The sequence below is a fragment of the Lissotriton helveticus genome, chromosome 4_1 (genome assembly GCF_964261635.1).
Source record: "Lissotriton helveticus chromosome 4_1, aLisHel1.1, whole genome shotgun sequence".
Taxonomy (NCBI): domain Eukaryota; kingdom Metazoa; phylum Chordata; class Amphibia; order Caudata; family Salamandridae; genus Lissotriton; species Lissotriton helveticus.
The window spans coordinates 1,241,939,034-1,241,955,753 of record NC_136063.1 but is presented as its reverse complement, the minus strand read 5'-3'; the positions used below and the strand labels follow the sequence as shown (position 1 = coordinate 1,241,955,753).

The following is a 16,720-nucleotide window of genomic DNA, read 5'->3' as shown; positions in this document are numbered from 1 at the left end:
CTGGAGGCTCAAAATAGAAGCCTTTTGCGACCCGATCTATAAGGAGGCCATATCAAAGGGGCTGGAAGATTATTTGGAGGTCAACTGGGGCTCTGCCAGTACCAGGGAAATTGAGTGGAATGCCATGAAGGTGGTAGTATGGGGATATGTATGTCCGCAGAGGTGGGGGTTAACCCCTTCCATGCTCATGTGGCATATACCTCTCAGGTGCTCATGACGAGCTGAGCTCATCAAGACCACACCCGTTTTCGTTCCTGTCCAGCACAGCAGGGGAAACTACCAAGCAGTGATGTGGTTAAAAAAGTGTTGGAACATGACTTGCGGTGTCAGGAGAAACGGCTAGCGGCTTTGAAAAAAGAACTTCCCACGAATAGAGAGAGGTCGGCGGAATGGGATGACGTGCGGTGGCAGATAGGGGACATATGGGACTCGCTAGGCAAATAAGCTATAACAGCGAGTAGGCGTCGCTGGTACACAGAAGGTGATAAGGCAGGGTGGTTGTTAGCGTGCCTGATTAGGGCAGAGACTCAGCCTAGACCTATCCTAGCACTTAACACCTTGACCGCGGCGCCGATTCCGCCCCTGTGCTGGACATTCCATAACAGGGCGCGGTCGTGACGGAACCGTTCCGTCATCAGCACAGCTCAGCCGTGACTGATGACGGAACGGTTCCGTCACCAGCATCGAAGGGGTTAAAAACGACCTTGGAAAGACGGTGTAGGCATTTAAACAAAATATACTCCGAGAGTCAGTCGCCCGCGACCCTAGCAGCGGTGGAGGCCTATTTGGTGGAATTGGAGCTGCCTAATATCGACGCGGACAGTCATGTGGCCCTGGGGGGCCCCTTCAGTGGGAGGAGATTCGAGCAGCCATCGCCCACTTGAAAACGCCAAAGTCCCCGGGAATGGATGGTATGGCAGCTGAACTCTACAAAGAGTACGACGGAATGCTGATCCCCAAACTACTAGAGATCACAGTGGAGACTGTGGAACGGGGTATGCTCCCAGACTCCATGAGGGAAGCACTGATTGTGATGATTCCCAAACCAAGGAAGGGTCACCTCCATCCTCAGCTCTTATAGGCCCATCTCCATGCTAAATGTCTATCTTAAAATTATCAGCCAAGTGTTGGGGTCTAGGCTTCTACCCTATCTTCGGCGGCTTGTTCATGATGACCAGTCCAGGTTTGTACCGGACAGAAATACGTTGCGGAATATCCGCTGCCTGGTGCATATAATGCAATCTTTAGAGGGGCAGGCCCAACCTAGCACCTTGGTGTTCCTCGATACCGAACAGGCATTTGACTCGATTAGTTGGGCTTACCTTTGGCAGGTATTGCTTAAGATGGGTCTAGGGGAGGGATTTGTCAACTGGATGAAGCTGCTGTGGGCACGTATGATGGTGAGGGTCCGTACTTGGGCGTTACGTGTCAGACGCATTCCCCATAGCAAGGTGGACATGGCAGGGTTGCCCGCTTTCCCCCTTGCTATTTGCTCTGGCAATGGAGCCATTGGTGTGTCGTCTGCGACAATTACTGGTGGGACAGGGCATACGAGTGGGAAGTTCCGAGCATGTGGTGTCACTGTACCCGATGATGAGCTAATATACCTAAACCGGCCATCCCAGTCATTGCCCGCATTGGTGGCAGTGCTGACCCAGTTCCCAGGGGCCTCTGGGCTTCGCAGTAATAGAACAAAGTCACAGCTCTATGCGATTGGGACGGACAGCGACTGGGGAGGGGACCAACGTCCAGTGTTAGAGTTGTCATGGGTTGAGGGCACAATCCGCTACCTATGGGATATTGGTCGGGAGGACAGAGGCCACCAGCACAATATTGGGAGGATTATTCGAGGGCTGCAGGGTAGAATGACCTTTTGGAACACCCTTAACCTATCCCTGATCGGAAAGATTGCGTTAATAAAGATGATAGTCCTGCCCCAATGTCTATATACCATGCAAGGCTCCTTCTTTGAAATACCGTACCGGGTATTAAGGGAGCTCAATAAAATGATGGTCCAAATACTGTGGAACGTGAAACGATGCAGGGTGAGTTTAGTGGTCATGAAGCGCAGCTGGGGTAAAGGGGGGTTGGATATCACTGACTTGGAACTCTATTATTTTGCATTGCAATTGCAACATGCTATTGCTTGGCTGGACGCGGACTCCTCCTGGTAAGAGGTCCTTGTTGGCAGGTACGTGCGGACACCAGCAGCTAGGGGTGTTGTTCTGGCGGGCCGGGGGCTCACGGAGCGCGGTCCCCCTTTGGTGCGGCTCGGAGCTTCAATTTGGAACCGTGTAGTCCGGAGAATAATTCGGGATAGACCCTTTGCCCCGAGGCGGACTTCTGGATGATGCCGCCCTTTGCCCGGATTTACCAGGTGATGTCGGCAGATGCCTGGAAGGCCGGGAGATGCCTAATGTTGTCAGACCTCTACCCGAATGATAAATGTATCACTTACCAGGAGGCAATGGCCACCTTAGAGTTGGGAAGAGAGCTATTTTTGCAGTATGCCAAACTGGCGGCAATGGCGTGGCAATTGTGGCCTACATTTCCGGACGCCTCGGGGCCCTCTGACACCCTGGTCACCTTGATCGCTATGGCGGGAGGGAGAAAGCGTGTTACCCACCTCTAGAGAGCGTTGAGGGACGACAAAAAGAGCGGCCCTCTTCCCATAGAAGATAAACGGCAGCAGGTGTGTCCACAGGAGGTCACGACGTGAAACTGGGAAAAAATACACGGAGTGTGCGGAAGGTGGCGGTGAGTAATCATTTTAACCAGATCCAGTACAACATAATACATCTGACGTACCTCTCGCCCAGGAGGCTGCACGCCATTGATGACTCCAGGGACGCTCGCTGCCCCAGGTGTCGCTATGACCCGGCAAATTTTCTGCATATGGTATGGACATGCCCAAAGATCCAGATGTACTGGGGGGAGGTTATTGCGGATCTGACCCGAATTATGGGGTGGACTATGGAACTAGGTCAGCATGCTTGTTTACTGGGTTTGATTCCTAGAGACCCGAAACGTAAGATAAGCAGACGATTCCTGGTTCTAGGTTTAGTCATAGCTAAGAGGCGTATTGCAATCCACTGGTTGTCGCAACAGGGACCAGTACTGGCAAAATGGAAGGCGGATTTGCGTGAATGAGCCCTGGCAGAGGAGGGGCATATAAGAACTACCAGGAGGGATCCCAAGCTATCCAAGGTGTTACTGGCATGGGGAGCGATGATGCAGGAGATAGGGGGACAGGCCTCCCAGGTCTCTATAGACAGTGCGAGGGAAGCGTCCTCCGGAGGGCCCCAGGACAAGAGAGAGAGAGACGCAAGGTGATCCTGCATGAGTACTAAGTGACATGGACCTTGAGTTACATAGACCCAGTGTTGGGGGGTGGGGTGGGGTGGGGGGCTGTTGGGGAGGCTAGAGGGGTTGGGAGGGCCGGGGGTTTTTCCTTACAGTTGGGTAAGTTTCGGTGTGGAGCATCTAATAGGACGACCAACCAAAGATAACGTCGAGGGGGGGAGGGGTATTTCAACGGAGGCAAATGTAGTCATTATCGATGATGTATATTCTTACAGCGTTTTTTTTTCACCTCGGCTGAGGTGGACGAAATGTAACTATGTTGTTGTGGATGTGCACTGCTGATTTGAAACCCAATAAAGAAAGTTAACAAAAAAAAGTAGGAAACCTTTGAATTACCATAGATTCTTAGCTGTCAAAGAAAGCACAAGTGGACAAATTAGGTTGTGCTTGTGTGATTTTATGAGGACAATTGCCAAGGACACACTGCTAATACAGTGTTTAAAACACATATATAGACATATTTTACATAAAGTTTTAGTGTAGCTATTTAGTAAGATACTAATTTAACATTCCCCTTTGTATTCATTTGTCGAAATACCTACATAAAAAATATGTTTTCCTTCTTCACAGCAACACCGGAGGATGTAATGACATCAGTAGTCACTAATGCAAATGACAAATTGTAAAAGAGATATATAGACACATTTTACAGAAAGTTGAGTCTAACTGTTTAGTGATATAATGGTTTAACTTTATTTAACAAAATTAACAATTTAAAAAAAAAAGTTCGTCAGAACTCACAAAATCAACATAACTACAAAACAAAAAAATGTTATTCACACATCAAACTACCCCTTGTCACCCAAACTCATTTTGAAAATAGTGCTGGTGTTTAACTTTTTTCCAATTATTCCAGAAAAGTAAAATGGAATCAAAAGAACCAACCGAAGACGTATAACTAGTTGGAGTTATTAACCCGTTGCGTGCTCATGACGAGCTCAGCTCGTCATGAGGCACGGTTGAGCTGTACTCATGACGAGCTGAGCTCGTCATGACCGTTGGAACGTTCACACGCAGGGATAATTTCCCAGCTGTGCTGAACGTTCCAAAATGGGTGTGGTTGTGACGAGCTCAGCTCGCCATGAGTGCAGCTCCGCTATGCCTCATGACGAGCTGAGCTTGTCACCAGCATGGCGGCGCCGCGCACGGCCCCCCTCCCCCCGCACAGCAGGTGAAAACGCCCCGTAGCCAAGGGGTTAAAAAGCAGCAGAATTCAGTTGCACCTGAACAGTCTTGTCATGAGCAACCACAAATGAAAAAACCAAAACATTGCTTGACATTTTTTCACTATTCCATCTGGTAATCAGACCACAACTAAATTGGTAAGGTGCGGCATATGTGAGAAGACATCATCTGGGGGGAACAGCAAAAAAGTATCCATGTAGTACAACTAGCATGTTGTACCACTTGAAAACATACCAGAAGAAGCAATTTAAGATTGCACATAGAAAAAAAGGAGCAGGGTCCTACCTCTCCCGACCTCCAGCCCCTGCTCCTGAAAACAACGTTTCAGCTGAAGTGCTGAGAAGATGCAGTGAAATGTCACCGGAACTAAAGAGTTTTGAGACCTTCTGTATGGATTATAATACCATCATAACAACTGGGAAGCAGTCTGTGCATCTAATTTTCCAGAATGTGAAAAATCATAGTTGGTAATCTTTGTTCTTCTTTAATTGCTCCATCTCCTGGTGAGAAAATGTAAAAAAAGAAAAATGTATCACAATTTCATTTTGAGGATTAGGCAGCCAAAACAAAATACAATGGTGAAGTGGAAAAGAGACTTCTTAGATGCAACTTAAGACTGCTAGTATTTAGGTACCTCTGTTTAGTTTCTCTCTGTAGTCACAGAATGTTGTCCTGTAATGTGTTATAAATTCATTTCCTTCACGTAAAAACAGTCTTTCATTTCTAACAACATGCTGTAGACAGGAGACCTGATAGGCCGAATAATGGCAATGAAAGTCATAATTCATAAACTACCGTCCGATATCGCTCCTTCCGTGGCCTGCGAAAGTAGCGGAGGCACATGTGAATATGGCCCTTTCAGACCATCGCTCGCGGGCAAATATTTTGGACCCTACGCAAAACGGTTTCCGTGCTGGCCACAGCACGGAGACAGCCCTTCTCTCCATGGTGGAACACCTGCGCACGGTGCTAGATTCGGGTCAAACGGCGGCGCTTGTTTTATTAGATCTCAGCGCCGCCTTTGATACCGTCTCTCACAAGATTCTTCTTCAGCGCCTGGAGGAAGTTGGCATCATAGGGACTGCCCTCCAGTGGTTCCGCTCTTTTCTCGCCGATCGATCTTTCTGCGTGGCTATTCCGCCCTACCAGTCCAAATTCCATCCTCTGGGCCTTGGGGTTCCCCAGGGATCCTCGCTGAGTCCCACGTTGTTCAACCTATACGTGAGGCCGCTGGCTGATGTTGTCAAGCAGTGGGGCATGACTATGGTCTCATATGCTGACGACACTCAGCTGGCGGTCACGCTCAGCGGGGACTCTCACTTGGATGCCCCAAGGTTCCAGAATGGACTGAGGGCGCTTGCCAGCTGGATGAATTCCAACTGTCTCCAGCTGAACGCAAAAAAAACAGAGATTATGATCATCGGCAAGCAGGCGGAACTCTGGGGCGACATATGGTGGCCTCCTGTACTTGGGACCACCCAGACTCCGGTAACGGAGATAGGAAACCTCGGGGTGTGGTTAGATCCTTCCCTTAGCTTTGTTTCTCACACCAAGAGAACCGCTGCATGCTGTTTTGGCATTTTGCGAGGTCTAAGACCAGTCTTGAAATTTTTTGATGCCTCGACTAGGCAGCTTTTGGTGCAGGCAACGGTGGTTTCTCGGCTTGACTACGCCAGCTCCCTCCTGGTGGGGGTTAATCAGGTCGAAATCACTCGTCTGCAACGTGTTCAGAACGCGGCAGCCAGAGCAGTGGTGGGTCTGCCTAGGTTCTGTTCCGTTGCCAACACTCTGCGTTCCCTTCATTGGCTGCCGGTTAAGCAGAGGATTCAATTTAAAGTGCTTTGCCTGTCTTATAAAATTCTTAAGGGCTCCCCTGCCCAGATTCTTACGAACCTTTTGTCTCCGTACGTCCCTGCCCGTTCTTTAAGATCTTTGGGCCAGGAACTCGCAGTGGTTCCTCGGTTTAAGCTTAGCCGAGTTGGAGGCCGCTCTTTTAGAGTTCGGGCTGCGGTCTTGTGGAACTCTCTGCCTTTAAAGATCCGTGCGCTGGATGATCTCCTCTCATTTCGTAGGGCCATCAAGACCTTTCTATTCCTTTAAGCCTGCCGGCTCTTTTTTTCTGTCTGCTGCTTTCTTAGTTGTGTTGTGTTGTTTACCTTGTCAAGCGCCAGGACGCTCCTTTGCTGGAGCAGCTGTGCGCGATATAAGTTCCCATAACATAACATAACATAACATACCATAACATTTCAGCACAATACCCGATTTTACTACTCTAAATTGTCCTTACAAGTTTGGTTCTAGAAATAGCAGATATATTAGCTTTTTACATTGTCTTGATTTGAATGACATCTCTATGTCATTGCACTCTATCCATCCTGTTTAACATCTTTAATATGTTGTGTAGTGTGTAGAGGTTAATTTAAATCCTTCTTGAAATATATTTGCTATAGTTGTGAATATTTTTTTTTAATTGAAATTTGTCCAGCTACAAAGTTTGTAATCTAGGGGGCAAATTTACAAGCCCCTTGCACCACTTTTGTGTCACTTTTAACCGGGGAAAAGTGACACAAAAGTGGCGCAAGGGGCTTGTAAATCTGCCCCTCAGTTTCTAATTACCTACCATCCACTCTGCATCATTGTAGCATGAATTTGACATATTTCTGATTTGTTTGTAATAAAAACATACACCTAATTTCTAATCTGCAACTTGGACAGGTCATATTGTGATAGGCGTTTTTGGGTAAACAGCTTTACAATCTAGTAATGACAAATAGAGGAATAGTTCCGACTAAATTTCACTGCCACAGGTGAATTCACAATGTTCTCAATTGTGTTTCTATTTATAAGTTAAACCAAATAATTCATTGATTTTTGCATCCTCTTCCTCTAATAGTCCTAGCAGTACCATTAAAAGTTGAATATTTTGGGAAAATACTACTAATCCAGTATAGTACTCTACCTTTTAAACCTTTTTCCAGCTCTGTTGGTATTTACTAGGGGTGAACAGAATTTGCGTAGTCGCGCTACGCAAAGCTCAGTGAAACGGTAAAAAATCTCTGCGAGCACGCAAAAGTTCCGCGAACACACAGAATTGCTTGTTCCGCTTGTTCATGATGATATCTTTCCTGTTCATGAACGCTGTTTGCATGCTTAGTGGGAAATATCTAGTGAACACGCATTTTGAAAGCGCAAACAAGCAAAAAATTCTGCGAAGCCGCGGATCACAGAATTTTTGGCTTTTCCGTGTTCTCCGCTGAACGCAAAATTACCCGAATTCCGCGAGCGGAACGGAATTTACTGCCCAGGCCTAGAGTTCACTTACCGGTCTTTGGCTTCATACAGGCTTTAGCCAGAAATGGATGTAGACTTTGGACAAGAATTGATTCATAAACATTTATTGAAGTGGTTCTGGAATAGGAACCAGTATTGACTTGCTATGCACAGCTCTAGCTGGCATTCTATTACCTTCTAATTTATTGTAACAGTACTTACATATAACATAATGTGTGGACAAGACAAACTGTTCCTCTACAAATAAATCATCATCACAAATCTGTCTATCTCTGCCACAATACCATTCAAGAGTGCTCTATTCAATTCTCATAAACATAAAGCAGGAAGTTTCACATAGTACAACCTCCTAACTAAACTCTGCATTGTTGAGAGGTGTACAGCTTACATCCTGAAATGATAAAAGGTACTTTTTCACACAGTCTTTGATAAACAAGGTAATGAGGGGCTTATTCACAAGCCCCTTGCCCATTCGGTGCATCACTTTTTGTGATGAACCGGCAGTGCATCCTTCTGCCCCATATTTACAAGGACACGTAAAGCCACCGTGCGTGGCTTTGCGTGTCCTTGTAATAATAGCCCCTTTACATGCAGGGCATTGTGTGAAAGGGGCGGGCCATGGGTGTTGCTGTTGGTGTTCCCACACCCATGGCTTCTGCCACATTTCCAGATTTACGAGAAACCGTAAACTTGGAAATGCATTAGTATGCTACATGTCCCCAGGGGAGGCGTAGGGAGGCGCATCGAGGAGAAAGGTTTCATTTCTCCTCGTTTATTCCTCTTTCTATTCATGCTACATTCTGCAGCACACATAGAAAGAGAAAATCACCTCTTGTAATTGTTTTTGTGCAGGAAGGTGTCCCCTCATGCACAAAAACAACTATACCGGCAGAGCAGGCACCCTTGCACCATGGAGCAAGGGTGCCTTCATCGACGCATGGCAGCCCATTGTGCGCCAGCACAGGGGAGAGCAGAAGGATAATTTGTATCATTGTAGATATGATGTATCCCTTTGCTTCCAAAGTAACACAGCGCAGCACAGCCAAATGGCTTGGGGCACTGTGCTGCGTTACTTTGTTGTAGATAAGGCCCTGAGTGTCCCTCCAAATTTTAATGCTTTCTGACATTGCAAAATCCTTGTAAACTACTTATTTTGTATTTTAAACTTCACGTTGGAAAAATATGTAAAAATGTTCTCAGTACATCAATGGATTGCTGTCAAATACTACAAACACTATAATGATACTATTTGTATACAGGGCCTGACTGCACCATCCCTGTACCTCTTCTTCAATAACTTGTTCTACATTTCTAGACACGTCACCTCTTTTGCTAAAGGAGTGTTATTCTTCATTTCATGCTAAAGGAACAATTGAGGGACAGAAGCAAACATTCACCCCCAATAACAAAGATATAGGTTCAATCCATTGTTCTTTTGCTCACCATGCCACCCCAGTTTGGACCCAGTCATATTCAAATCACTTTCATAACATTGTCCTCTTTCACCAATATCATGAACTAATGTGTTATCCTGCAGATAGCTTTTTTCATTAAAGAAAGCCTCTGCAGTAGAAGTATTTATCCATTCTCCTCTAAAAACTGTACAAAAGTTACTTCTATTGACTAATCTTTTCTTCTGTTTTTGTCTCCTCATGAACAACTATATTTTGTCAGGAGTCTTCATTCTATTTATAATCAAAATGAAAGGCTTCCTCTTCAAAGCAAAGGCCTTATCAACTACTCCCCCATCTTGTTGTCTCTGTTCTAGTGAATCTCTCCTCATTCTGTAGGTCTTCATATTTCTCAATACATTTACAGCCACTTTACCTCTAAACATCTTGGCTCTGATTTTATTAAACTGCTTCTGTCTCCTGGTTAAGGTGTGTCCATCTTTGTTACATTCTGTCCTGTTTTTCTGATACAGATTTTGTCCACTCTTATTGTTTCTCATAGTTTGGTTTTGATTTACATTATTTTCAAATCTTTGCAGGTGTCCAGATATATTTTTAGGACATGACGGTGTCCTCTTACCATTATCTGTTTTTCTTTCGGAGCTTTTTACTGCAGTTTTTCCCTTTTGTGTGTCAGTTGTGAAGAGATACTATAGTTGCTTCTGTTGCTTTTTCCTACAAAGTTTTGTAGGCATTATAACTGTCTGTAGTTATGTGTATATTGTTTTGTAAAAAATACTTATATTTTGATTTTTACTATAGCCAAAGTACCAACTACTTTACTATTGACTTTCACATAATACAAAAACAGTTGTTATGTTATGTTGCAGTTTTAAATCTACAGATGAACCTAGCTATATAACTACATGCACTTAGTTCAATATCCCAAACTCAAAACAAAACACAAAACTGTATTTATTAATTACCTTTTAACATTATAGCACTCTCTTCTACAACACAGCTGCACCATATCTCAGATTTCATTCATACATGGTGAAAGACCAGTTTAGCTCTTCTGTAGTAAATTCTAAAATGAACATCAACAAAAGTGTGGAAGTTCATGCAGCGTCTCAACACTGTAAATCTGAAAACACAACATAAGAGCTAATTGTGTGTGCCTCTCTACCACTGTGCCACTGGTGACTTTATTATCTCAGTACGTTTCTACATCAATGTATTATATTTACAATTTTGGAAAGTGTGTATATAAAAATCTGCACATTGATCTCTATCAGAGCTCTAATTGCCACTAATTGTTCCGAGTGAATGCAGATTGTGTGACAGGTTGCATCTAAAATTCACCATCTAGTTCTAAAAGCCTACATATTCCTCACTAAAATTTGTAAATACATGTGTTTTTGGTTGAATACATCAATATTCCCTGGATGATTAAATGAGTGCATAGACAATGCCTAGGTGAGTCCCTGATGAGACAGGTAGTGCCTGGATTATTCCGTGAGTATTTGGAAATTTCGTGGGTTGTTACACAGCTGCATAGTTCCTGCCTGCGTGTTTGCATGAGTATATCACTGCTATCTGGGTGTTTGGATGAGTGCATGAGTATTGCCTGTATGATTAGATACATGCATGACTAATGCCTAAATAATTTAATACATGAATAGATAGGAGTTGGATGATTAAGTGAGTTCAACTCTAGTGCCTGGATGATTGCAGAAGTTCATGCATTGTCAATAGGTGATGTACGAGTGCATGGAGAGTGCACACATGATTGTTAAAGTGCGTACATAGCATCTAGCAGTTTCGATGAGTGCATAAGTAGTGTTTCAGTGATTAAATGAGTACATGGCTACTGCCTTTATGTTTATGAACACATAGTGCCTGGGTACTTAAATGAGTGCATCAGTAGTGCCTGGCTGATTGCATGAGTCATTCTTGAAGTTTGAGTGATTGCATGAAACCAAGTGTACTACTGGGTGATTGTATTAGTGCAACAGTATTGCCTCAGTAATTGAATGAGTGCCTAGGTACTGGATGGATGATATGTACCCTGCAATGGTACTGCCTGCATAATTAGATGAGTGCAGGGTTGTTGTGCAGGGTTGTTCCTCAGTTTTTCCATGAGTGCAGTGGTTGTAAGTGGGTGTTTGGATGAGTTCATGAGTTGTGCTTGGGTATTTGAATGACTGCATAGCTCCAGTATTGGTGATTGTATAAGTGAATGGTTAGTGCCCGGGTGATTGGATGAATGCATGGGTAAAGCCTGCATAGTTGAATGACTACCTATTTAATGCCTGCGTGATTGCAAGACTCTATATATATTGTGCCTGAGTCATTGAATATGTGTGTGGACTGTGCATGAGTGATTCGATGAGTCCCTCAGTAGTGGCTGACTGATTGGATGAGTGCCTGGCTTACTGTGAAAGTACCTCCATTGCTGTTAGATATTTAACAGTTGTGACTATATCTGTGACCCATTGTTTAAGTCCTCCTATCAGTATGAAACTACCTGTTTTAGTATGTCTATCCTTTTCTACTAAGCAATGTGCAAGTGAAGTCTAGATATCACACTTGACATATATATAATTGGATGCATGGCTCTCTAGGAGCACACATTGCTCTATCACTCAGCGTGCACATGCATCAGTACATTTCTAAAACTGAAAACAACAATTCACACTTTTTCAAAGCACAACACCTTTTCTTAATGGCCTACCTACATTATTTCTCAAATATTTCTTGTGCCTTTAAAGCATATATTAAGTATTTCTCAAAGAAAAGTTACACACAACGTGAAGCTAACACAAGAACTCTCAATAGATATTCTGTATTATTAACCTCCTCAATAATAAACAGAGAATGTTTCAAGAAATGCACCACCCTTACCATGTACATCAGATTTATGGCATCCTCAAAGAACATAGATCACTGTGTAAACATATATGTGATTTCATAATAGATATACACTTTAAAGCCATCTTTCAAAAAATATATAGTTCCTTACATCTTTATGTAAATTCAATCGTATCATCGTACATATAACTATCTACTGCCAGAAAAACCACATCTCACCATCTAAACATATGTAATCCGGTCATATAAATAAAAAAAACCTCATTGACAAACACTTCCAAATACATATTTAACAAGTATTACTACTTTATAACTCATATACAGGCACAGCATATTTTCTTGTTTTATTCATGACTACAATACTCCTGTTTAATAATGTGACTAAATGTACTAAAGTTCCCAGGATACAAATAACATAGATATGTCTGTTCTGCATATGAAGCTTAGACATTTAAAATATTGTTTTTTTTAAAGGCATTGTTCATGGAAACTTACAACAGTACTAACATCTTAAACACATACCTTCCACCAGATACAGTTCAACTGCCATTTTATTTCACATCACTGTGATACTCTTTTTTTTATCAAACTCCCATATACATCTTCATTTCTAATGTACATTCCTTAAATAATTAGAAATTATAATCATACCAGTTAATTTGGTTTGTAGATTATATTGTAGTTTTAGCTCTTTGTGGATAGCACACCACTCTCATCAAAAGCAACTATAAAATGGCAGCCTCTTCAACTTTCCACTCTGTGATCAAGGGAAAGGCAGCACATAAAATAATGTCCTTCATTTGAGACTACTGTATCTCCACTTGTGAATGGTCAGCATCTTATCAATTCTGTCCACAGATTGACAACGCCAGGAAACATGTCAATAACACTGTTTTTTCTTTCCTCTGAGACCATAAAATGGGCTCTATCTACAACAACAATCTGTATTTTAACATGCATGGAATCTATAGAAGTGATGGAGTTTACTTTACAAATGAAGGGAACTGGGTGCTCCTAAGCAACCTGAAATTCAGCATTCAGTCTTATCTAGCTGTCTTATACACACTTCCAACCAAAAGGCACTTGTGAGAGCCACCCAAGAGCCAAAAATGTTGTTAATTTTCTTGTTATATATATTTTTTTATAATTTTTGAAATTTGCAACAATGTTACTATGGTTGGAAATAAGTCATGAAATTGCAAAACGAAAGCAGACATTCAACAGCCCCAGCACATCCAAAAATAATAACAAAAAAAATCCATTCAAAACATTGTACAAAAACATACTATATACATGCTTCATTAAAAAAATATTTTAAACTCATGTTTTTTAGTACGTTTTTTGTAAGCATGGGCGGATTTTGCGGATCCACGATTCACGAATTTGCGGATTCACGGATCGTGGATCCGCAAAATCCGCGGATTTTGCGGATTGGCGGATTTGGGGGCGGGGCTTCCTCGAGTGTGTGGGCGGGGCCAAACGGACGGGGCTTCCATGCGAGCGCACATGCCCCTTGTGTGAATACAAAAGGTCAGAGACCGATCAGAGCAGCAGATTAAGAGACAGACGCCCCTGGTCACAGCACGGGGATTGCGCACGTGAAAGCCAAAGATGCAAATGCCTCTGGGCAGCATCACAGCGGATTTCCGATGGTATATTTGGGAAGAAGGCACATCTGCCCAGCCTCCCAACGCTCACGATTTTTTTTGGGCTGATGAATGAGTCACTGCATTTGCGCTTCAACTAGTTCCAGCGACCAAGTGTGTGTTACTATGCAATCGCGCCGAAGTGCGCAGGGGGGGGTCCCTTGAGTGAAATGTCCATCATAGTGGGTAAATGGCGGGAAGACGGGCGGGTGCACACCTCGAGTGTGTGGGCGGGGCCAAACGGACGGGGCTTCCATGCGAGCGCACATGCCCCTTGTGTGAATACAAAAGGTCAGAGACCGATCAGAGCAGCAGATTAAGAGACAGAAGCCCCTGGTCACAGGAACAGCACGGGGATTGCGCACGTGAAAGCCACGTGATTATTTTTGGGCTGATGAATGAGTCACTGAATTTAAGCTTCAACTAGGGCACATATTTATTCACGAAGAAAGACACACCATGTAACTAATTTACGATGGCGCCGGCAAGCTGCCAGCGCCATCCTGCAAAAGTTACTTAATTAGCTTCAACAGGAAGCTCCAACTGATAAAATAAAGCAGGCGCTCGAGCCCCTGCTTTATCTTATCTGTTAGAGCTTCCTGTCGAAGCTAATTAAGTAACCATTTGAGGATGGCGCTGGCAGCTTGCCGGCGCCATCGTAAATTATTTAGGTTTGAACTTTTGACCGCAAAATCCGCTCCGATCGCGGATTGCGGATTCTCGGTAAATTCGCGAGAGTTCGCGGATCGCGGATTTACCGAAAATCCGCAAAATCCGCGATCGGAGCGGATTTTGCGCTCATGCTTAGTTTTTTGAAAAACATCTTTGAAACTAATTTTCAGTTTTCAAGGGTATTTAGTAGTACAGAGAGGGGGGCATACCCAAAGTAGTCACTGGGACCTGGGTTGCAAAGGGTACAGTAACAAGTGGTCCCAGCGTGGAACCAATGAGAAAAGCAAAGAAACAACTTGAGGATAAAGAGAAGAAATTAGAAGAAAACACTTGAGACTCAATGTCAACCAATCACATAGAGTCAATAGGCAAAATATGGTTCACAATTTAATTGGAGCCTCTGGTCCACACCCACCATGAATTCGAAGAACCGTGATGACTTTCAATCACGGTTCCCTGCCCCTTCCCTGTGTGTCCTGATGAAGATCCCAGCCTAAGGTTACATCGTTACCCAGAACAAGAGGGGTTGAAACGTCGACGATCTTTTCCTTTACCCACGAACCAACCATATTGCTGTATTAACCCAACTGGTTACCTTTGGAGGCTTTTGTTTTAAATGTTGTGTAACATTCATGTACTCAGTGTGACTATATTTATAAGCCAACACGTATTGCAATTATCATTTGAATTGGGTCCTACTGATCAGTATTATTTCACTACTTATCCCCCAAACCCACATATTTTCCTTGCACCTTCCCCTTCCCTCCCCGGGGCACTGTTGCTGTTTTTGGTCATTTGTAAAGTATGGAACCATTTTGTGACTTAATTAAATTGTGAACCATATATTGCCTATTGACTCTATGTGATTGGTTGACATTGAGTCTCAAGTGTTTTCTTCTAATTTCAAGGGTTTTTAGGCTGTCACAATGACGTTGATAACTGCAACAATGGCGGCTTTTCCATTAAAGTGTAAAACACATATATGCACACATATTCCAGTATTGTATACACTAGGGGTTTCTTACTGTATTCTCTAAAGTCATGTTTTTCCAGCGAGTTTAAATAAAAACCATCTCTCAAACCTATTTTCCATTTTCACAGTGACACCGGGAGTTGCGATATCATTGGAAACTTGACCATCGCCAATATATTGCGAAAACAGGAATTCAATAGCCACCATAACACTAAAAAATGATAACTATATAATTCATTCAAACCATCACACTAGATACATCACTATCTAATTAACTATTTAGAAACATGTATCGGTCTCTAAATATCTCTATAACAGTGTGTATTAATGGTTTACTGGTTTCTGTGAGTGGGTGCAAAAGTCTTCTGGGTCTGTGATAGGGCATATAGGTATGTGAGTGGGTATATAATCTGTGAGTGGGTATGTCAGTAGATTCATGAGTCTTTCATTCAGTCTGTGAGTGAATGCATCAATCTCTCAGTGAATCTGTCAGTGGAAGCATAAGTCTCAGTGGGTCTGTGAGTGGGTGCATAAGCATGTGAGTAGACCTGTGAGTGGGTATATGAGTCTCTGAGTTGGTATGTGAATAGGTACATGACTCTGTGAATGGATCTGTGTGTAAGTGCATAGGTTTCTGAGTGGGTCTATCTAACATGGGATGTTTCATTTGAATAAAAAGCCTCTCAGTGGGTCTGTGAGTGAGTGCATGAGTATCTGAGTGGGGCTCTGACTGGGTGCAAGAGTCTCTGAGTGGGTCGGTGCATGGGAGCATCAATCTCTCAGTGGGTGTGTGAGTGGAAGCATAAGTCTCACAGTAGGACTTTGAGTGGGTGTGTCAGTGTCTGAGTGGGTCTGTGAGTGGGTGCATGAGTCTTTGAGTGAATCTTGGAGTGGGTGTATTTGCCTCTGAATATTTATGTGATTACACACATGGTTCTCTGAGTGAGTCTGTGAGTGGGTGCATTAGTGTCTGAGTGGGTAGGTGAAAGAGTGTATTAATGTTTGAGTGAGTTTGTGAGTGCATACATAGGTCTGTGACTGTGACTTGCAAGTGTGCACAAATATATGTATCTTTTCTATGTTTTCACCAATATTTTCGACATCACCGCAATATTCGTGACATCACTGCGATGGTACATTGGGCCATGCTGGTAGTCACGGCGTTGTCATGAATATCCGTGCGATTAAAAAATGATATTCCAGACACATAACTTGTGTCACTAACACCCCTATTTCTCAAACATGGTGTCAGACTACCTCCAACCTGACCCCTTATATTAGCTTTCTCTGAAATTTTCAGTCCAGGAAGCTGTTCCTGATCGATAAAA

At 43.4% G+C, this 16,720-nt stretch overlaps 1 long non-coding RNA gene across 1 annotated transcript in view; it reads right to left on the bottom strand.

The window, feature by feature from the left end:
- Nucleotides 1–4,725: 4,725 nt before the first annotated feature.
- The window catches only part of LOC144827478 (uncharacterized), a 165,891-nt gene continuing 153,896 nt past the window's right edge, over nucleotides 4,726–16,720 (bottom strand). The window contains exon 3 of the long non-coding RNA XR_013610205.1: nucleotides 4,726–5,048. This is a non-coding gene — a long non-coding RNA (uncharacterized LOC144827478). The remainder of the gene's footprint in view (nucleotides 5,049–16,720) is intronic.